General features: G+C 38.9%; 2 long non-coding RNA genes across 2 annotated transcripts in view; one reads left to right on the top strand and one right to left on the bottom strand.

The window, feature by feature from the left end:
* The window catches only part of LOC119542344, a 355,847-nt gene that overhangs the window by 272,026 nt on the left and 60,909 nt on the right, over window positions 1-22,912 (bottom strand). The window lies entirely within an intron of this gene.
* LOC119542345 overlaps window positions 6,121-22,912 on the top strand; it is a 55,888-nt gene continuing 39,096 nt past the window's right edge. The window contains exon 1 of the long non-coding RNA XR_005218456.1: window positions 6,121-6,234. This is a non-coding gene — a long non-coding RNA (uncharacterized LOC119542345). The remainder of the gene's footprint in view (window positions 6,235-22,912) is intronic.

The following is a 22,912-nucleotide window of genomic DNA, read 5'->3' on the forward strand; positions in this document are numbered from 1 at the left end:
TTGACCCAAATGATAGTTGCTCCAAAACTTGCTACCACTGCTTGCTACAGCCACTGTCATAATCAGAAATTAGAATTTTCTGCCTGCTGACTTTCTTAGTCCAAAAATATGTTCCTTGGGCAGGCCATTTGCTCCAGCTTTGTCACCTAGCAGCTCATGGCTTCTTGCCCAGGTGCAAATGCTGGTCCAGCCTCCTGGGCATCTTTTACTTGGGGTAAACTATTTTCTGAAGCCCTCCATTCTCCTTTCCTACCTCTTGGTCCCCAGTCAGTACTGCTGTGGATTTTTAAGTATATTGTAGTGACTATAAACCTCAGAGGGGAGGGATTAAGATCTGTATCACTCTATTTGTGGACTCTCCTCTGTCATTATGTAAATTCATGGCTATAACAGATATAAGGGTTGAAGGCTCAGCCTGATTCACTCAGAGCACATCCAGGTTCTGTATACCAATGGATATGCAGCATGACTCCATCTGACGTTAGAACCTGAATCAAGACTCTCTTATAGTCAAATGTGATTTCACAACAAAAGCAACACTAATAGCAGGTAAGATTCATGAGTTTTGCTATGAGCTGGAAACTGAGCTAAGCTGTTTACTTATTACATCAGGTATGGGTAAGGCTCTGGGTATGACCCATCCAGGGACACAATGCCTTTCCATCTGTGAACCTGTAAAACGCAAAAAACAAGCTACCCTCTCCCAAAAGACAATGGTGGGATAGACATGGGGTACCAGTTATAGACATCCTGTTTCAAAAGAGGAGAAGAGAGGAAAAAAGGAATCACTAGTCCCAAGCAATTTCAAAATCCAACTATGCAAATTCCATTTGGTTTCAAGGCCTGGGAATAATCCTCTGTGACTTGAGGCTCTGCCCTCAGGGCTCAAGCCTCTGTCCTTAGAATCATCCTTTCTTTTTCTTGAAAGTTATTATGAGTTTGCAGCTGAAATCTTGCCTGTTGAATTTTAGGATTGTGACAGCCTTCTTTCATTTGAACTCTCTCTCTCCCTTTCAGTCCAAGATGGCAGTGTTTCTTCTGGATAACAGTCTCAAAAATCATTTGAGTCCTCGACTGGTAAGCCTGCTGTCCTCCCCTCTACGTGGGACCTGACTGCCAGGAGTGAGGGTCTCCCTGGCAATGCAGGACATGACTCCTGGGAATGAGTCTGGACCAGCATCATAGGATTAAGAAAATCTTCTTGACCAAAAGGGGGAAGTATAGTGAGGCAAAGTGGAGTTTCAGTGGCTGGGAGACTTCAGGTGGAGTTGAGAGGCCACTCTGGAGGGTGTTCTTGGGCACCGTACGGATATCCCGTTTTGGCCTTTGGTATGTTGGAGTGGCTGGAGGGAGATGCCTGGAACTGTCAAGCTGCAGCCCGGTTGCCGTGATTCCTGAAGACAATTACATGGCTGTGTAGCTTACGTGGTGTGGCTTTGTGGTTGTGGGAGCCTTGTGGCTCACACTCCCTTTGTCCAGTGTGTGGATGGGTGAATGAAGAAATAGGGACAGAGATTAGACAAAGAATGGGGTGGGATGCGGGGTGGTAGTGGAATGTTTTGGGTGCTCTTTCATACTTTTGTTTTTGTTCTTTTGTCTTTTTTTTTTTTTTTTTCATTTTTTGGAGCGATGGGGATGTTTGGAGGTTGATTGTAGTGCTTAATGCAGAGCTGGGTGGTTGTACTGTGGGCATTTGATTGTGCACTGTGGATGATTGTGTGGTATGTGAATGTATCTCATCGGAACTGAATTAAAAAAAAATCATTTGGGTCTTTCATATATGTCATAGAAACACCTCCCCATTAGACAAGAGGCTCCTCCACAAATCTTTCATAGATAATCTCATCTTTATTCCTGGCTTTCCTTCTGTGTATGAGGGATTCCATGAGTCACACACCTAATGTCTTCAAGGAACCCTCTGTGTGACAGAATTCTCTGACCTTTTGATCTTTCCAAGGCACTTGCAAAAGGTTTTCCAGCCACACCCTTGGCTTTCTCTCCTGAGGACACTATCCTGAAAGTGTATCTCTTATTTTTAGAAACTTGCAATATGGACAAGCTAAGAATTTCCCAAATCATAAAGTCCTGGTTGAACAGTTCTTTCCCTCAATCTATCCCTTTCCTTTTACATTTCACTATAAGCAGCAGAAGGAAAACACACCACACCCTCAACACTTTGCTTGGAAATCTCCTCTAATAAATAACGAAGTTCATTATTTACAAGTTCTGCTTTCCACATAACTGTAGGACATATTTCTGCTAAATTTTCTACTACTATGTAACAAGGTTCCCCTTCACTCCAGGTTCCAATAACACATTCCTTATTTTTATCTGAGCCCTCATTGGCAGTGCCTTTAATGTCCATATTTCCACTAGCAGTATGTTTATGACAATTTAGGTATTTTCTAGGTCAATTTAGGTTTTCTCTACCATGCTTCTCACTTCTTTTTGAGTCCTCACTTGCAGAGTCACCAACATACCTATTTCTACTAACATTCTGTTCAAGGAAATCTAGGCTGTTTTCTATCATACTCCTCAAAATTCTTCCAGCCTATGTCCATTCCAAAGTCCACATTTTTAGGAATTTGTTACAACATCCCACTTTCCAATACCAAAATCTGTATTCATTTCCTATTATTATTGTAACAAAATTAGCACAGATGTAGTGACTTAAAACAATACAAATTTACTATCTTACAGTTCTGGAGGTCAGAAGTTTGAATTGGATCTCACTCGGCTAAAATCAAGGTGTCAGCAGGGCTGCATGCTTTTCTGGAGCTCCAGCATATAATCTGTTTTCTTGCCTCTTCCAGTTTCTAGACATTACTGCATTCCATTTTCAAAGCCAGCTATAGCTGATTGAGTCATTCTCATGTCACATCACTCTGACTGACACTTCTGCCTCTCTCTTCCACTTTTAAGGACCCTTATCTGTTCTCTGGCCCCACTCAGATAACCCAGGATAATCTTCTTAACTCAAGGTCATCTGATCATCAACTTGAATTCTATCTGTAACCTTAATTTCTCTTTGTCATTGAACAACATATTCACAGGTTCCGAAAATTAAGATATGGACATCTTCAAGTTGCCATTATTCTGCTTACCACACCTATACAAACTCATTTAATCCTCACAAAAACCAAGTGAGATGGGTATTATTATTATCCTCATACTGCTGTTATGGCAATAAACTCACAGAGATTAAATCATTTACCCAAAGCTTATACATGTATAGTCTATCTAGTTCTAAAACTTATTTATATGCATGTAAATACCCTTCTTCTCTTAGACAAAACCAAGGCCCATCTTAAGCACTGTGCTTCAGACTTTCCAACATACCTTTAAATATTTATGTCAGTTATGGATTTTATCAATGAGGGGATTTAAGTATTTATATGTCCACCTCAACTTGGTATGGTTATCCCAAGTCACTGGTTCCCACGAGGCCAAGGCCGGTGAGCAAATTAGAGGATCCCCTCAGGGGATCACGAGATGAATGGACATCTTGGATGCTCAGATGGAAGCAGGTTAAAGAAGTTTGGTCAAAAACAAATTGTCCAAAGCAACTATTTGGTTGGAAGCAAATCTTCAGAGTCACTGCTTTTACTCATATTTTTGGTATATTGTGGAGCAGTTCTGGCAATCTTTCATGTGTTATTTAAGAAATTACCCATTTTTCAGAATTTTCCCTAATTTTTTTTTCTAAAAATTTTCTCATTGATTTTGTGTCGTTCTGAACCATTTGTACTTAAAAAAAAATTGAAAACAATCTAAATGCCCAGAATCACCATGCCCAGTTGGTTCCATCTAATCAGGGCAGAGAAATTATAAAATATAAACTTGATGCAAAACAAGATTTTTCAACCAGTTTTCAAATATTGAAAACTGGCAATTAAACAAAAAAGGTAAAATCATTTGTAAAATAGCAATTTTAAAGGGGAAAAAAAATCCCAAACTGAAAATTTTATGAACTTTCCTTTTGGTTTTCTTTTCACATTTGCTTCTCTCGTTTTGGTTTACAAAACCAACGCATTGCCCATCATAGAAAAAAATCAGAAATGCAGACTACCAGGAGAACTTATATATCCATAATTTTGCCCTCCATAGTAATTCTCCTTCTAGATCCTCTGCTATATTATGTATAATTATATATCATATGTTTTTTCTTAATAGAAGCATACTGTACAAATCGCTTTGCAACTTGCTTTTTAAGCCTGACAACACATCATGAATATTTCATGTCAAGATACACATTTCTGAAACATTCTTTTAAATGGCTACATAGTATTCCATTATATAGACATGCCATCACTTGATTTAACCAGTTCTTCATTGTTGTAAATTTAGGGTTTGGGGGAAATAATTCAGTGTAGGCATAACTGCCTGAATGTGAATTAGTAGTGAAATATCAAAAATGAAAAATTTTTTAAATGCAAAAAGTTCCACAAAACCTCAGCTATAGTAAAATAAATATTGTCAATATGGGGGTGGGGGTAATATATTACCTAGCATATTTCTTTTTTGACCAATTATTTTTACCACTTTTTATCTGGACCATTTCCCCCCAGTAAAATTGCTTTAAATCATTTAAACCAAGCCTGGTTCAGTGAGGAAGCTCTTTGGTTATTCATTCTGCCACCTGGTTTTTCACCAAAATTAAAATTATTACTGAGAAGTGTGCCTCTAATGAGAAGGAAAAATCTTCCTGCTAACTCAAGACTGTAATGGCATTAGGAGGTAGTAAGGAGAATGGTTAAATGGAAGAATCAAATACCATTATTTTTCTGAAAATGCTAAGGTTATATTAATCTGAAAAATGAAAATAGTGCTGGCAGTCATAGCTTGGGTTTACACCACATTTTCAAGTGAGACATTTTCAACCCAAAGTCATCCACTTTGGCTGGAAGTGATGGCATAGATAATATAACTCTAATCCAAATTATAAATTGATCTCCATGCATCATCTGTCCTGAGATTTTAAGCAGACACTGTACCTTTCCCTATTCAAAGCCTCTGCACTACAGAATTACAGGATAAATGCAGCAAGTATCATCTGTTATTGTGGAATAAAATAGTTTCCAAATTGTTAAGTGACCACCTTTCTTGTTGGGGCACTAGTTTGGTAAACACACGACCAACAAGTTAACCTATTTGGAACTCTATTTGGAACACAGATAACCCTATTAAACCTTATTTGGAACACAGATAACTTTACCAAGATATGATGTCTTTAAAAACTTTCTGAAAAGTAAATCATTTCCTCTAAATGTAAACAGTCAAATTCTCTCAAAATGTTAAATGCAGTGTTTCTTTCTGTATTATTCTAAATACAGATAACTATAGCAATTTAATTTAAACTCTAGAATCTAGTAGAACTTTACTTGACCTAGAAAAATCTCACTGGTTCAGTTAAAGGAAATGACTAATCTTTTCACTCTGGTATTTAAGCCTTAGTTTTTCATTCGACATTCATAAACAGTTATCACATGCTAAGCACTGGGGATACGAAGGTGGGGGCAAACACTAAACCCCACACAGAGCACAGTGCCTTTAGTACTTAGAACAGTGCCTAGAAAACAGTAGATGCTCAATAAATATTTAATAAATGGAAAAGGAGGAGGAAAGAGGGAAGGGAGGGAGGAGAGAAGGAAGGAAGAACAGGTTTCTTCCCCTAATAATTTACAAATTTTCTCATGACACTTTTGAAAAGCTCTAGGCTGGGAGGCATAGTCTGCCACTAACCCCCAGTCTCTGAGAAAATGACTTCTCTTCCCCGGGCCCTGAAATGCAGGATTTGGACTAATGTTTCACTTCAGTTCTAGAATACTATGATTAACACCCTATCCACAAACCCAGCAGTCATCAATTTTTCTTAATTGTCTTTGTGTACACATAGCAGCCCTTAGGGCAAAAGCTTTGCTCACCTTTCTCTACTCTCCTGTACGTTGTTACTAAAGGGTAAAAAACTGCCTTCTCCTTGCAGCTCTAATCCTGTATCCTCAGAATAAATACCCCTTTCTCCTTTTGGCTACATCCTGGCCTATCCCTTTCCTCTTTAATGAAAGGAAAAGAGGCCAGTTCAACTTTGCCCAGATAAATAGCACAGCACAGGCCATTGGAATTCAAAGAGACTGACTGGAAACGCAAGCTCTTCCCATAAAGATGCGTGTCTGAAACAGTGAGCTCTGTTGGACCCACGACAGCTTCTTACATGAGCCACCCCTAAAATCTGAGGTGAGTCCAGGAAAATGAATTTGGGTCTTTGGGCACCACGAAAGAAAATAAAAGGTCCTGGTTTATCTTGCTGTGGTAACAAGCATTGAGACTGCTAATGTTGCTTTCCTGCTTCGGTTTGGCTGTTGCCTTCTGGGCTCCCATTAAAAACCTCTTGTATGAAAATTACTACTTTTTGCTTTTCCAAAATGTCATGGAGCCTATTTAGCCAATAGATCACCTCATGTCGGGCTACAAATTCTCTTTTAAATATTGCATTAATCGTTTGAATGTCCAACCATGTGAGCTATTATCTTGGCAGCAAAATGGTTTTTCCTGTAAGCTCTTTTTAGTCTTTCTCTTATTATTACATAAAATCCAAACCGATACTTCACAGTGGGTGCTTATGTCATGTCCCCAGGGTCTAAATAATACTCCTTTGTTTCCACCTGTCATTCAGTGTGTGTACTTTGCTGTTGGGAGGCATTCACTCACTCTTCCAAATCGTGTCCCTCAAGGACATGGCCAGCCCCATCGTGCACATCAACTGATGGTCCCTGGGCTGAGAAGAGGGAATGCTGGGAGTGACTGGAGTCCAGGAGGATGTATCCAAGACCCAGATCTGGTCAGCTCTGACACAGATGAGCTGTGCAGCCTGTGGAAAGTTACAGCCTGTGGAGAGTTACTCTCTAATTTGAGGCAGTTATAAGGATCATCTCTAAGCTCTGGAATTCTCTGATCATCAGACTCTTTAGCGTCCAAAGCATTTCAACGAAAGAGTAGAGTAGCTATGGCAAGAAGCTTACTTTGTAAACTCTGGTCAAGAAACGGCATAATGATGCACATAGTACAAGAGGAGAGTGGTTGGTACCGGGAGTATGAGGTTACCCTTTCCTGAAATTAGACCAGTATTGCAAGAGATGCTCAATTCTTTGGAGCAGAAGCCTGGATCTATCATTTACTATGACCTTAGGTGAATCACTTAAATAACTTAACTCTCAATTTCCTCATTTGTAAAATGAGTGTGTATGTGTGTCTTTTCTGTGATACTGTGAATGAGGTACAGTGTCAATTTTGAGAAATATTTGTCCATGTCACTATGTTGGACTGGACATGTCATGGTACCTATTATTATATGTGTCTGTGCTATTGTGAACGAGAGTTTCTGGATAATGCAGATGTCTATGGCACTACTTATGTCCTTATTTCCTTGGGCATGTGAGTGGGTTTGTCACAGCCCGTGTCCTGGGTACTGTGTAATGAGTGCTGAGTGCTGCTAGTCTTGTATATGATTTCTGCCCTAACTGCTTTACAGAGTTAATATGAGGGTAAAATAAAATGAGCAAAAGCAATATGTCACATTTATATTGCATTTCAGAACTTACAAAGGACTTGCCCACATGACATCTATTTTAGTCATCCTAAGAGCTGAATGAGGTATGTTTTATTACTTCTATTGTATTTTTTTTATAGATAAGCAGTCCTTAGAACTTAACTGATCAGCCTGAAGTAACTCAGCTGATCAGGGACAGAGCTATATTTTGAACCTAGATCTTTATCTATGCTCAATACTTCATTTATGTTTTTTCCATTATATACCCAACTCCATGTGAAAAAGTTAGATGGTCTATTGTAAAACACCTTGCAAATGTAATACATCGTTGAAATTAAGGAAAACACTGGAAGGACGACTATACAGTTATAATTTCCTAGGAAATTTATTAGTTAGGTTTTTCCTTAATAATTGCATTTTTTCCTTTTTTTTTTAACCATTGATGATGTGGCCAAAGTCAATGGCAAGAGAAAAGTCAAAGTTTTGAATGCCATCTGGTAAATGAATGTGTCTAAAACACCTGTGGTTGGAATTGTTATATTGGCTGTTGAATGTTTTCAGTGCATGGACTCAGTCAGTACATGATCTGCTCTGTGACCAACACTTTCTCCAGTAGCTACTGCAAAGGCCCTATCCTTCTTATACTAAGACAGAACAATTGACTCAGCAAAATGGGGCCTAAGCTGTGAGCTACTTCTATAGGAGAAGGAATTGTTCCTGTAGCCAGGCACTCCAAGTTTCCTCATCTATCAAAAGAGTGTAATAGCAGTTGCCTGGTAGGTTAATGTAAGTATTTATAAAATAGTATGTGCAAAGTGATTTACAGGACAAATATAGCTATCGTAAAGAGACATTATTGCAAGAGAATCACATTCAAGACCTTTGTCTTTCAGCACAGAGCTCCCAACAACTGAACCAAGCAGTCAGCCATATTCACTTCTGTTCCATAGTCGAACAATCATTTCTGAAACACGTATCTGGGGGTGGCAGTAAAGTTAATGAAGTAAATCTTTTTCATTAATAAATATTCTTAAATCAAAGGGTCTTGTCCTTGCAATTTCTTATCTAAGCTTGCATATTTGATTACTTCTCTCTATAAGTTCATTCCCCTTATTACTTGGCAGAGGATACTTTTGTAGGTACCATGCATTAGAAGCTAGCTTTAGGTCTGTACTGGAGAGTATCTAAAGTCATAACATTCTATAGGTCATATTACTCAGTATTATTGTTGTTATTAACTTCCATTTATTTAGCACATAATGTATGCCAAGTACTGAACTAAATTTTTAAATGCAAAACATAAATATTTTATATATACATCATTTATTCCTTTATTTATTGAGCCTCTACTATGTGTCAGGGGCTACACTCAAATAGTTACAAGTCTTGTGTTATAGTTTCTGCATAAGATGCCAGATTTTTTTTTTAATTATATGATTTTCTGGGCTTCATATCATCCATATTTATGCTGGGAATAATATAACCTACCTTTCATTCCAGGATTGTTACAGAATTCAAAGAGATGAGACATTAAAATGAATAATTAAAAGAGTTTCAAAAATATAAACATCAAGAATACCACTGAGATGTTTGCTTTAATTTCGTTTTGCTTGCTTCTTTGTTTTACTAGATTCTGAAAGACCTTTTACAACAGCTAGGATTTTATTAGATTGTGTGCCACAGAAACCCAAATTAAAGTGGCTTAACTATAAAAGAATTTATTTTTCCTAAATAACAAAAATGTTGGGATAGGCAGTCAAAGGGTCAACACTGCTGTGCCGGTTTGAATGTATTGTGTCCCCCAAATGCCATTATCTTTGTGGTCTTGTGGGACAGACATTTTGGTGCTGGTTAGATTTGCTTGGAATGTGCCCCACCCAGCTGTGGGTGGTGACTTTGGTGGGATACTCCCATGGAGGTGTGACCCCACCCATTCAGGGTAGGCCTTGATCAGTGGAGCCATATAAAACATGCTGACTCAAAGAGACTGAATGGAGTGCAGCTGTGAGTGACGTTTTGAAGAGAAGCAAGCTTGCTAGAGAGGAACGTCCTGGGAGAAAGCCATTTTGAAACCAGAACTTAGGAGCAGATGCCAGCCACGTGACTTCCCAGCTAACAGAAGTTTTCCAGACACCATTGGCCATCCTCCAGTGAAGGTACCCGATTACTGATGTGTTACCTTGGACACTTTATGGCCTTAAGACTGTAACTGTGTAGCTAAATAAACCCCCTTTTTATAAAAGCCAACCCATCTCTGGTGTTTTGCATTCTGCAGCATTAGCAAACTAAAACAGATTTTGGTACCAGAGAAGTGGGGTGCTTTTTGCTGCTGAGTTTGCAAATACCAAACATGTTGGAACGGCTTTTTAAATGGATAAGGGGGAGTTTCTGGAAGAGTTGTGAGGAGCTTGATAGAAAAGGCCAAAACTGCTTTAAAGAGACTGTTTGTGGAAATATGGACTCTAAAGATACTTCGGATGAGGCCTTGAACAGAGATGATCAATGTGTTGTTGTGAACTGGAAGAAAGGCGATCCTTGTTTTAAAGTGGCACAAAATTTGGCAAAATTGAGTCCTGGTGTCAGATGGAAGGAAGAATCTGGAAGCAACAACCTAGAATACTTGGCTGAGGCGATCTCCAGACTACATGTGGAGGACGTATCCTGGCTTCTCCTTGCAGCTTATAGTAAAATGCAAGCAGAGAGAGATAAACTTAGAACTGAACTCTTGGGTTCAAAGAAACCAGAAGCTGATGGCTTGGAAAATTATGAGCTTCCAGGGGGTGGAATCCCAGAAACTACAGCCCAACATGAGGATGTAACCAAACATGGAACCCAGCCGCCATTTCAGTACAAGCCAAGATTGGAAAAGGAGTTAAGCAGAAAGGATTTGTGGAAAGTCCTATTGTCTGATGGCTTTGACCCCTGCATGCTTCATGCAAAGCCAACAGAATTTTTGCGAGATCTTTATAGACAGAGCCATTGCCAGTCTGGACTGGAGGAGACAGACAAGGAACAAACTGAAGGAAAAATTTCTTCAAAGACAGAGCCATGGAGGTTGAGGTCTGGAGTCAAGAGGTCTCAGACTGGGAGAGTGGAGCAGCCCACACGCATGGAAAGGGTGAGTTTGCCCCAGAAGTCGAGGGTGGGCATTCCGCCTCGATGCTCTGGAGGAGTTTTGCCACCCCAAGCCCCAAAGAGGGTGGAGCATATTTCCAGGGAATTGGGGAGAGCCTGGCTGCCACCACACTGTTCTGAAGGGGTTGAGCGTGTGCCCCGGAGATGGAAGGGAATCCGGGAGCTGCCCCGAGGTTTGAGGAGGGTGGAGCCGAGAAGGTGGTTTCCCCAATGTGTGGAAATGTTGGAGCACTCACCTAAGTGTTTGGAGAGGAACGGGCTGCCGAAAAGGCCCTTGGGAAGGGTTAGGCTCCCACTCTCTCAAGCCCCAAGGATGCAACGTTGTTCTGTAAATGACTCTCAGACTTTGAAATCTAATGGAGTTTGTCCTGCAGGTTTTAAGAACTGTTTTGGTCCTGTTAACCCTGTTTTCTTTACTGTTTCTCCTTATGGCAATGGGAATGTTTATCCTGTGAATGTCCCTCCTTTGTATATTGGAAGCATATAACTTGTTCTAAGTCCACAGATCCAAAGCTAAAGGAAAAGTATGCCTTAGGACTGACCACGCCTATATTTGATTTTGATGGGATTTTGTACTTAACTTTTGTTACTGAAATGGTTTAAGTTTTTGTGATATTGTGATGAAATGAATGTATTTTGTATTTGGAAAGATAATGTCATTTTGGGGTCCAGGGGGTGGAATGTGCCGGTTTGAATGTATTGTGTCCCCCAAATGCCATTATCTTTGTGGTCTTGTGGGACAGACGTTTTGGTGCTGGTTAGATTTGCTTGGAATGTGCCCCACCCAGCTGTGGGTGGTGACTTTGGTGGGATACTCCCATGGAGGTGTGACCCCACCCATTCAGGGTGGGCCTTGATCAGTGGAGCCATATAAAACATGCTGACTCAAAGAGACTGAATGGAGTGCAGCTGTGAGTGATGTTTTGAAGAGAAGCAAGCTTGCTAGAGAGGAACGTCCTGGGAGAAAGCCATTTTGAAACCAGAACTTAGGAGCAGATGCCAGCCACGTGCCTTCCCAGCTAACAGAAGTTTTCCGGACACCATTGGCCATCCTCCAGTGAAGGTACCCGATTACTGATGTGTTACCTTGGACACTTTATGGCCTTAAGACTGTAACTGTGTAGCTAAATAAACCCCCTTTTTATAAAAGCCAACCCATCTCTGGTGTTTTGCATTCTGCAGCATTAGCAAACTAAAACAATTGCTATTAAGGATCTAGAATAATTCTCTCCTCCTGCCACACCAACCTTAGGATTTGTCTTTTTCCTCATGACTATACTATCGCTACCTTACCTCCAGGATTGCATCTACATTTCAAGCAGGGATCCTCATGAGACTTTGTCATATAAGTCAGGAAGAGAAGCTATTTCCAGCTAAATTGTGCATGCATTTGTTTGGCCAGAATTGTTTCCCATTGCTATCTCTAGAACAAGGGAATCTGAAAAGGTAAGTGTGCCAGTTTGAATACATTATGTCCCCCAAAAAGCCATTATCTTTGATGCAATCTTTGTGTGGGCAGACGTATTAGTGTTCATTAGATTGCAATTCTTTGATTGAGGGTTTTCATGGAAATGCGACTCATCCAGCTGTAGGTGATAACTCTGATTAGATAATTTCCATGGAGGTGTGGCCCTGCCCAGTCAGTGTGGGCCTTGATTAGTTTACTAGAGCCCTATATAAGATCAGACAGGAGTGAGCTTGCTACAGCCAAGAAGGACACTTTGAAGAATTTACAGGAGCTGAGAGAGGAGCTGCAGCTGGGAGACACATTTTGAAGATGCTGTTGGAAGATGACACTGACATTTTGGAGAATGCCATTTTGAAATGCAACCTGGGAGCAAGCAGATGCCAGCCACATGCTTTCCCAGCTAACAGAGCTTTTGGATGCCAATGGCCTTTCTCCAGCGAAGGTACCCTATTGTTTATGCCTTTCCTTGGACACTTTATGGCCTTAAGACTGTAACTTTGTAACCAAATAAACCCCCTTTATAAAAGCCAATCCATTTTTGGTATTTTGCTTAATGACAGCATTAGCAAACTGGAACAGTAAGTGACTTAGCTTTCAAACTTTCAGAGGAAAGTAAAGCAAAGAAAAAAGAAGTTTCATCTTGAAATAGGTTGAGATCCAGTAAATATTTTTTGATGTTGTTTTGCTATCATTCTCAGCTGGGACTTAAAACTATAGATACTAAAAAGCCATAGTGAGGTTCTATCCCAGAATTTCTGATGCCATATCTAGATAGCCATCTTGAGATTAGCTGCCCAAATTACTCCCACTACATGGTCTCAGGTTGGCTATGGATTTGATAATTATATACTGACAACTAGAATTCAAGATACAAATAGTATCTCCCCCTCCAAAAAAAAACTGGTCATTTATTAATAAACAAGTAAAAGGGGTTGAGGTCCCTTATTATAAAGAGAATATGCCACCTTTGAGTGTTGATGTAAAGAAAGAAGCAACTCTGTTTAATTATTGCAGACCTAAAGGTTAAAAAGGAAATTAAATGGGCATGTGACTAAAAACTCCTCAGGAATCAGATTTTTTCAAAGAAACAAGGTGTTCTAGTTTGCTAATGCTGCCAGAATGCAAATCACCAGAAATGGACTGGCTTTTATAAAGGGGTTTATTTGGTTACACAGTTACAGTCTTAAGGCCATAAAGTGTCCAAGATAATGCATCAGCAATAGGGTACCTTCACTGGAGGATGGCCAATGGTGTTCAGAAAACCTCTCTTAGCTGGGAAGGCACATGGCTGGCATCTGCTCCAAGTTCTGGTTTCAAAATGGCTTTCTCCCAGGACATTCCTCTCTAGGCTACAGCTTCTCTCCAAAATTTCACTCTCAGTTGCTCTTGGGGCATTTGTCTTCTCTTAGCTTCTCCAGAGCAAAAGTCTGCTTTCAATGGTCATCTTCAAACTGTCTCTCATCTGCAGCTACTCTCTCAGCTTCTATGCATTCTTCAAAGTGTCCCTCTTGGCTGTAGCAAGCTCACTCCTTCTGTCTGAGCTTATATAGTGCTCCAGTAATTTACTTCAGACTCACCCTGAATGGGCGGGGCAACACCTACATGGAAATTATCCAACCAAAGTCATCACCCACAGTTGGGTGGGGTGCATCTCCATGGAAACTCTCAAAGAATTACAATCTAATCAACACTGATACATCTGCCCACACAAGATTACATCAAAGATAATGGCATTTTGGTGGACATAATACATTCAAACCAGCACACAAGGGGAAATAGGAGGGTTGGAAAAATATGTTTCAGTCTTACTATCAGAATAGGATCAGAATAAAGAACACAAAATAAAGAAGACAAGCAAATTACGGTAGAAGACAGCAGTTTCTCTTAGGGGGATCTTAGAAAACAGATCTTAGATGTATTATAAACAATTCTTAGAAAATCAGCCCAGCAGATATGACAAGCAGATTGTAGTGATTTTCCCAGGGAGCCAGAATCTAAGAAATTATTGGGATTCATACTCCTAAAATTCAGGTAGAGATTCCATAGTAAAATAAGCAATCCCTCAAATTTTGGGAACAAGTAGTTACAGAATATTTGGACACAAATGAGAGGGTAATATTAGTACGATCATCTTTAAATACTCAAAAGATACTTAATGTGACCACACTGCCTGACCACCCACCACCACCCCCCATTGAGATGTCACCCATTTCTCCACTTTCTGAAGCTGGGAGGTGTATTAGCTAGGGTTCTCTAGGGAAACAGAATCAACAAGAGGTATCTAAATATGAGATTTTATAGAAGTGTCTCACACAACTGTGGGTATGCATGAGTCCAAATTCCGTAGGGCAGGCAGCAAACTGGCAACACCAGTGAAAGTGTTTGATGAACTCCTGAGGCAGCAAACTGACAACTCTGATGAAGGTGTTCAATGAACTCTTCAGGAAACACTTCACTGACTATCCAAAGAAGTGAAGGTCCTCTAACTGTCTCACTTAAAAGTCTTCAACTGATTGGATTAAATCCAGCTGATTGAATTCTCTCATTGTGGAAGACATGCCCATCATTGATGTAATCAGTCACAGTTGCAGCCAAATGACTGATAATTTAATAAACCAGCCTTCTGGTTTATTAACCAGCCACAAATGTCCTTGCAGTAATGGTTAGGCCAGTGCCTTCTTGACCAGACACCTGGGCACCATCACCTAGACAAGTTGACATGTAAATCTAGCCATCACAGATGGTGTTCTAGTTTGCTAATGCTGCCTTTTCGCAAAACACCAGAAATGGACCGGTTTTTATAAAGGGGAGTTTATTTGGTTACAAAATTACAGTCTTAAGGCCATAAAGTGTCCAAGGTAAGTCATCAACAATCGGGTACCTTCACTGGAGGATGGCCAATGGTGTCTGGAAAACTTCTGTTAGCTGGGAAGGCATGTGGCTGGCGTCTGCTCCAAAGTTCTGGTTTCAAGATGGCTTTCTCTCACAGCTGAGTGATCACATCTCCACAGAAACATCCAATCAAAAGTCTCCAACCCAATTAACACCAATGCATTTCCCACCCACACAAGACTGTATCAAAGATAATGACGTTTTGGGGGACATAATACATCCAAACTAGCACAGATAGTCTTATGAGTTGTTTAACCAGTTGAATGCAGCAGCAGTGACATGCAATTTTCAGAGCTTCCTTCTTCTGTGTTCACCCTCTTAACTCTATCCAGAGTCCACCATGCTGTGAAGAAACCCAGGCATATGAAAAGAGCTCTGGCAGCTAAACCCAGCTCCCCACTGACCTGCCAGCTACATGTAGCTTCATGAGTAAGCCCAGACAACATTAGGGGAAGAACATCCCAGCCAATGCAAAGAATTGTAAATAAATAATTAAATAAGAGATCACTGTTGCTTTAAGTTACTAGGTTATAAGGTGGTTTGCTGCACAGCTGTAGAAAACTGAGATGGTTGCAACTCATTTATTTTCATTGCTGCCTACTGTTCCATTGAATGACCTCACAATTTTTAAGAATCAATTCCTTTCTTAATAGATATCTGGATTGTTCCCAGTTTATTGCTGCTAGGAAAAAATGCCATTTATTAACATTGATATATACATCTCCATTTACATGCATTGAAGAATTTCTCTGGGGTATGCACCTAGGAGTAGAAGTGCTATTGTAAATATGTTGTAAATAGTTACCACCTTAACTAGGTAACATTGAACTTCCTTTCAAAGTACAAACCATGCAAAGAGTAAACAGATAAACTATCTATCCAGGAAAAGGTCAGAATTTTTTTCATCAGACAACATAGAGAAAAGAAAAGACAAGCCACAAATTGCAAAAAAGAGCTTTGCCTACATTTAACTGATTAATGATTAATATATTTAATACTTAAAGAATTTTGACTCAATTTGAAAAACATGAACAACCCATTAGGAAAAAAAGTATGGACAGGTGTATCACAGAGGAAAAAACAAAATGGCCTATAAACGTATAAAGTGAGTCACCAGTTCATTAGTGAATAAGGAAATTCATTCCAAAGTGAGCCCAAGAAAGTTCTTAGCCATTTTAAAGGGGGTGGGTAATATTGGCAGAAGAAAATTTAGGTTGTGCCTTATAAATATCTGCCTAATAAATTTACCTCTGGAACATTCAAAAATAACCAATATGGAATTGAAATGGTGACAGGAAAATACATACTGTCAATGCAGGTCCAGGGAAAAGTGACTGACTTTGCTGATGAGAGTATAAATTAATATCACATTTCTAGAGAGTGATTTGAAAATATTCACCAAAAGCTTTTAAAATTTGTGTAGTCTTTGAATCAAGAATTTCACTTCTGGGAATTTATCAGACAGTTGAGAAGATATTTGGACTAGAAGTGTTGGAACTTGAATAACTTGACCACACTCACTTATAAAGTGTCTGTCCTACCCATAGTCCTTCCTGAGCAGCAAGGTCAGGTTTTATACAAGACAAATTTGACCCCACACTCACTATAGTTTAATGGACAGAGAACTAAGCCAACCCAAGAGTGACTAATCCACAGACTCTGGACAGAGTTCTGATTGGCCTGGTATAAAATTATAAGCAAGGACAATAGGATTTGTCTCTTGGAAATTAGGAATTGGAAAACCAAAAGACTAGAGCTGTGGTTTTAGAAGCAGGAGCCAAAAGGATATATTGAGAGTTGGCATCAATAGGGACAGAGAAACCTGTAACATTCTATACATGAGTGACAGGAACTATGAGTAACTGGAGGAAGACTGTTAATAGAAGAGAATGAAATAAATGAGCAGAGAAGCAGCTATCCTAGGGCTGCTCAAACTACAGTGGATTTCTAGGTCCAATTCCAGGCCACGTATGTCATTACAATAAAGAAATTTTCATTGAATAGCCTCAAGCAAATCTCTGTTTCTAGAAACCAAAATGATTCTCTCTAAAATAACTCTACAATGAAATGTTATGTAATACTGTAAAATTGTGTTGGTGAGGTATGTTGATTAGGAGACAAGCTCATGATAAGTATTTTTTTCTTGCCCATGTGATATGTAGTCTGCATCTGGGAACATATAATTCAGGGGAAGTAAATTAGTAGGAAACCTTTTTGACCGTAGGGTCAAGCTGTGATTTCCAATCCAATCCCACCAGCAATAATGCAGAATTTTGATCCCCCCTGCCGCAAAAAAAAAAAAAAAAAAAAAGTTAATGATATTTTACCTAATGGGGGAAAAGGACATTACAGAACAGTAGATCTAGATATTAGCATCACCTCTTGATATTTACATATATGTGGTAAACAGAGAGATATAGATAGATCAGAGAAGATATATACCAAAATATTTACAGTGGTCATCTCTGAATGGTGCTATTATTGTATTTTGTTTGCTGGTTGATTGTGTTTTGAAAGTTTTATGAGTTTTTTTTAATTGCTTCTCCAGGTTCTTAATCTCTCAATAGTGAAATGGATTTTTTAGAAATAAATATTTTAATATGTGATCATGAATATTGGTGCTATTGGAATGTTAACCCCATATGTTTTCTTCTATGGGCCAGTTCCATAGGAAGTTTGAAGATGACCAGTATATGGTCAAATATTTCCTAGTTGCCCTCATTTATGAAGGCAACTAGGACAGAAACAAAGTAAGGGTCATCCCTGCAGCTGGGCACTAGGGAGATCATGACAGTTTTAACTGGGCTCCTCAGCAAGCCATTCAGGATCTGAACTTTCAAGACCACTGCAGTTGGATCTCCTGCTGTTCTTTACAAAAGTACTCTGCTTTATTCATAGAATATAAGAAGAGTGCCATAGAACACTCTTGGCTCAGTGAGCTATTTGATGTATTATTCAGCATTGAAAAGTTGTTTTAATGAGAAAAGATTGGTAGCTGTGTTTGTTTATTTTTGTAATAATGTTTTGAATGAAGCTTCTTTAGTAAACTTATCATTAAGATTTTATAAGATGGTTGTCCAATGTTAGTTTATTATTACAGCCTATTTATTTGTAATGGCTTTAAAATAGATTCTATTTGTAATCTGAAGCAAATAGATTTTAATAGTAAAGGAATTGCTGCTTTTATGCCATGTTAATCATTAAATTGAGCCAGGCAGTGAGAGAGTTGATGCAGATGAAAATATTATTTAGCAGGAGACTGGATAAAACCATTTGATCATCTGAAGTTTACCTATGAGTTAACTCATTTGTGAAAAGACAATAAATGATTTAATTATTCAATTCAATAGAAATTCAACTAAATGATGTTTCATTTCTTGCAACCACAAACATCCTGCCATCTCTCTATTTTCAGTTTTATCTTTACTGCATATTGATTCCACTAGAGGGTAAATTACAACTATCTAGAGATAAGAAATAGCACTAATCCTATTATACGTACCATAACATATCTCCACTCCAAATTTCATCAACTATATTTCATTCATTCAACAATTTATTCGATGATTTCCTACTAGATAAGATGCATTGTCCTGGGCATTTTGGAGATGGAAACCAAAATTAGGACCTACTCTTAAGAAAGTATGGGATAGTGGATGAATTAAAATAGGTACATAAGAAACAAGGTAGAAAATAAGAAATATCAAAGATAGGTACAGACAAAAGTGCTGGAAAACTTGAGAGGAAAGAGGTTATTTCTAGACTTATGCATCTCCAATGTGTCTTTGCAGTCATTCTTAATGGCTTATAATTCCTCAACCACACTGAGCATTTTCATTCATTGAGCCTTTGAACAGGCTTCTTCTACTGCTTTGAAGTTTACCCCTCTGCTGATCCACCTGCTGACCTCCCACAGTTCTTCAAGACTGTGCAGAAACATCACCTCCTCCACAAGGCTAACTTCTCCATTAGGCAGAGCAATAGACATAGTGTATAGGGCTCACTAAATTTTTAGGGGCCTATGAAAATTTTATAATTTATTTTTAAATCAGAAGAAAAAAAAGAACTTTTAAGTCAAAGAAAATGGTTTGATATATAATTTAACATCTTTGTCTTTATACCAACATAGTCATAAAATATAATTTTTAACATTTTTTGTATGGAGGAAAGGGCTGAGAAAGTAAAAGTGCCCATGGCCCCCAAAAGTCCTGTGTGGCCCTCCTCCTCTGCAATGGATCCCCTGATTCCCCAGGGACACTTAGTCCTCCATCCTTACTGTTCTACTGATACTTAGAACTCTCTGTGTACACTTATCTTGCAGTGTTGCAATGATTTATTTACATCTTCTTCACAAAATGTTGTGTCCTTTAAGGTCAGGGTCAATATCTAATTCATTATGAAGCAGTGGAACAAAAATATGATTTAAAGGCAAAGCTGACTTACCAAATGCTTCCCAGTTGAAAAAATGCCATCAGTTCTATTAGGGGAAAATAATTTTTTACAGTACCCCCTTTCCCTCCTAGAGACTTTTGCAGGAGGGTGAATGGAAAAGACCGAAATTGCAAGACCTCTTCCAATTCTTTTATATTGTTTTAGGGTAGGAACTAGAGTGCACATCCCATTGTTTTGCAGAGCACCTAAATTGTCTCCTCACATTTGCAAAGGTGGATGCAAAGAAGGGGAGTGGAAAATAAGTTGCTTTGCATAATACAGTGAAAAAAACTGAGTTTCCTTGGGATGCCTAAGGGTGGGAGGATCAGTAAACTGAAAACCAGGGAGTCTAGAGCATGGAAATTAAATTATTTGGTGAAGGACCAGGATTGGGTTTTTGTTTTGTTTTGTTTTGTTTTGTTGAACTTGTAATCCATCACTGATTGCTTGTTCATAAATTCTTACTCTCAATTCTTATACTTACCTCATACTATACTGATAACAGACAACACTTTGAGTGACATTAGTGTGGAGGGAGAGATTGGATCACTCATGAACCTGGTTGGGAGATTGAAGGATCCCCAAAAACAAGGATATATAATATTCAATTTTAAGTTGTATTGCTAAAATATATGTGCCTTTTATTTCACCAAATTCAGTGAGATTGAGAAATTGAAGCCAGAGTAATCTTAAGGATGTAATCTCTGTCAATTGCCAACTCCCCAAAAACACCACCAAAAGACCTATTGATTACGCAAAAACAAATTTCTTGCTCATTGCAATGTACATCACCACCTCTACAGAGTCTTCATAGACTCTCAAAGGAAAGAATTCAAAGGAAGAACATTTAAAGGGTCAAGTTTAAGGTGGGACTTTCAATGTGGTAGCCTGACTAGAATTGGACATGGTTTATGATATTTGTTACAGTTTAGCATTGGCAGACATGTGAGGAAAGAGCTTTGAAAGGAGTCCTTTGATAGGATCAGTTGAACATCTATTGTTCAGAGAAAGAGGTTATATTCCCTGATGATGACTATTTGGGAAATATGGATTTTGGGAAGCTCATGAAACAAACATCCTCCTGGGCAAGAATTTCATGGAAAAATAAAAGGTTAATACAGAGTATTGAATAGTAAAGTCATGTTAATGTAGACAGTAAGCTACAGGTTTCAATTCTCAGTTCTCAGCAAATTAAAACTCTATAGAAGCATTAGATTTCTCAGGTTGTGGGATAAGAAATTTGATCTCATATGACTTTTAGGTTATATTTGTTGTACCTAGCACCCAACAGTATAAGACACAGTGTAGGGGGCTCAACAAATACTTTTAAATAAAGGAATGAAGAAGTAAATAAATGAATGAGCAAACGAGAACACCACCCTAACATTGTTTAATCCAAAGCCTGAAAGCTCCAGCTTTTTCAATGCACGCTATTGTAATGATTTCTTATTTCAGCTCAATCTATCCTGTTAAAAAGGAAAAGCAAAAACAACCTTGCTAAGTCTCAAACATGAGCATACAAGTATGTCTAATGAATGGTCCTGGACCCACTGAAATCTTATGTAACTCTTCCTGAGCTGGCTTGAAATCAGGTCTTCCAGCACCAGCAATGTGAAATCTAAAAGTGATCATTCACAGAGAAGCGGTAAAGCAATCAGAGCCGTGAACTCAGAACCCTCTGTGATGTATCTGATATGATTCCTCCACTTGTGCTCTTTTAATTTCTGCTTGGAGAGACTTACTGACCTTGTAACTGACTGATGGTGCTTTCCCTTGCCAGGCAAGCAGTAAATTTAGCTTTGTTTCAGACCTTGATTTGGTGGTCTTTGTTCCTTAGCAATTACCAATTTTAATAGAATCAGAATCAGAGGATATAACGCAGAAGTACATGGAGTACTAATAATTCTCAAACCCTTTATCAATGAGATGCCATAATTATAAGTGAGTTTCCACCAAGTGACCAAAAGTATATAAAATTAAAACATAGTGTGATTTTAAAATGCACAATCAAAAACTGTGAAATATAGGCTGTGGCCAGATGGTCATGATTTTGAAAAAATATTAAGACCTTCTATGGACAATGTCATGACACATTTAAAAATTAAATGTCCCCCCACAAAAAAAATCTGGGATTTTTGGTCATAAGCCCAAAATTATCTCTACCCAAAGTGCTTGAATTGTGTGCTTTGTTTCCTAATACCATTTGGAATTCCATTAGACATGTTTTTCAAACCAACAGCATTTTTTTAAGTAAACTCCTTTAGGAGGTATAGGGCATTACTCATTTATATGTCATTATGAATTAGGTAAAATAGGGGAATATATTTTCAGCGCTTGGTAGATCCTAGGGGAAAATGTGAGTCTGCGTCAGCTACCACATAGGGGTGGGCAGGACAGAAAGAAAACCAGTAAGCCCTGGGAGAATGGGGCACAAAGAAAGATGGGGGTATCTTTGGGTATTCAGGAAACATCCTCCCAAATCAAACTACAAAGGGAGGTCTAGATCACAATCTGCTTATGAACTGGGACCTGCCTGTAGTATTTTAAGGATGTCTCAGTCACAGAAATGCTATTCTCTTCAAGCTGAGGGGGAGCTCTAGCTCAGCTGTGTAATTTTAGAATATTTTAGTTTGGTTGGTATCTCCAAGTGAGCTTGGGCTTCCAGCCTCAGAGTCTGCATTTAAAATGTTCTGTTGGAATATTCAGTTCATTTATTTTTAATTAAAATTTTATTAAGATTATAAAGCTGGTATGAAGATTAAAAGCAGAGGGTACAAATTATATATCTGATATGGTGACATTAAATATTCACTCACGCAGCTTATTTGGGTAACTTCAGAGTGAATAGCAAAAATAACTATGGCTTTTAACTTGGTCCTTTTCACTCCCACCAGCTGTCCTTGGGCACCTCTTGCACCCTGTTGTGATTCAAGAGTACAAAATTCTTTCTAGACTGCTAGGCTGCTTCTAATTGAGCCCTGCAAATAAATCAGTCCATCAGTGTGGAAAAATAGCTGGGAGAGGGGAGGTTGGGAATGGGCAACCCATTATCCATTATCATCCCAGACAAGGAAAACCTGCTTCATAATTGTTGGAATCCACAGAACACATAACATGAGCACTGTAAAATGATGAAAGCACTCGGTGCCTATTAAAGTATGTCCAACAGTTCTAGGACCGCAGGAAGGGGATCATATGCCAAAGGACAATAACCCTGCAGGTAACAGGCAAGTTCCTACCCTTGTAGGTGAGGCATGTGAGATGCAGAAGAGAATAGACCTGCCAAGAATCCATAGTTTAATAGGGAAAGAAATTACAGTTAAAGAGGATTTTAAAATTCATGCTCTATCTCAACTTTCAACAGTTAACTTGGGGGGCAGCAGATAACAGAACAGAGGCTTAAAGAGGTGAACTGGCCTAGTCCAAGGTGTGGGTAGTAG

Source organism: Choloepus didactylus, chromosome 8 (assembly GCF_015220235.1).
Source record: "Choloepus didactylus isolate mChoDid1 chromosome 8, mChoDid1.pri, whole genome shotgun sequence".
In the NCBI taxonomy this organism is placed as follows: Eukaryota; Metazoa; Chordata; class Mammalia; order Pilosa; family Megalonychidae; genus Choloepus; species Choloepus didactylus.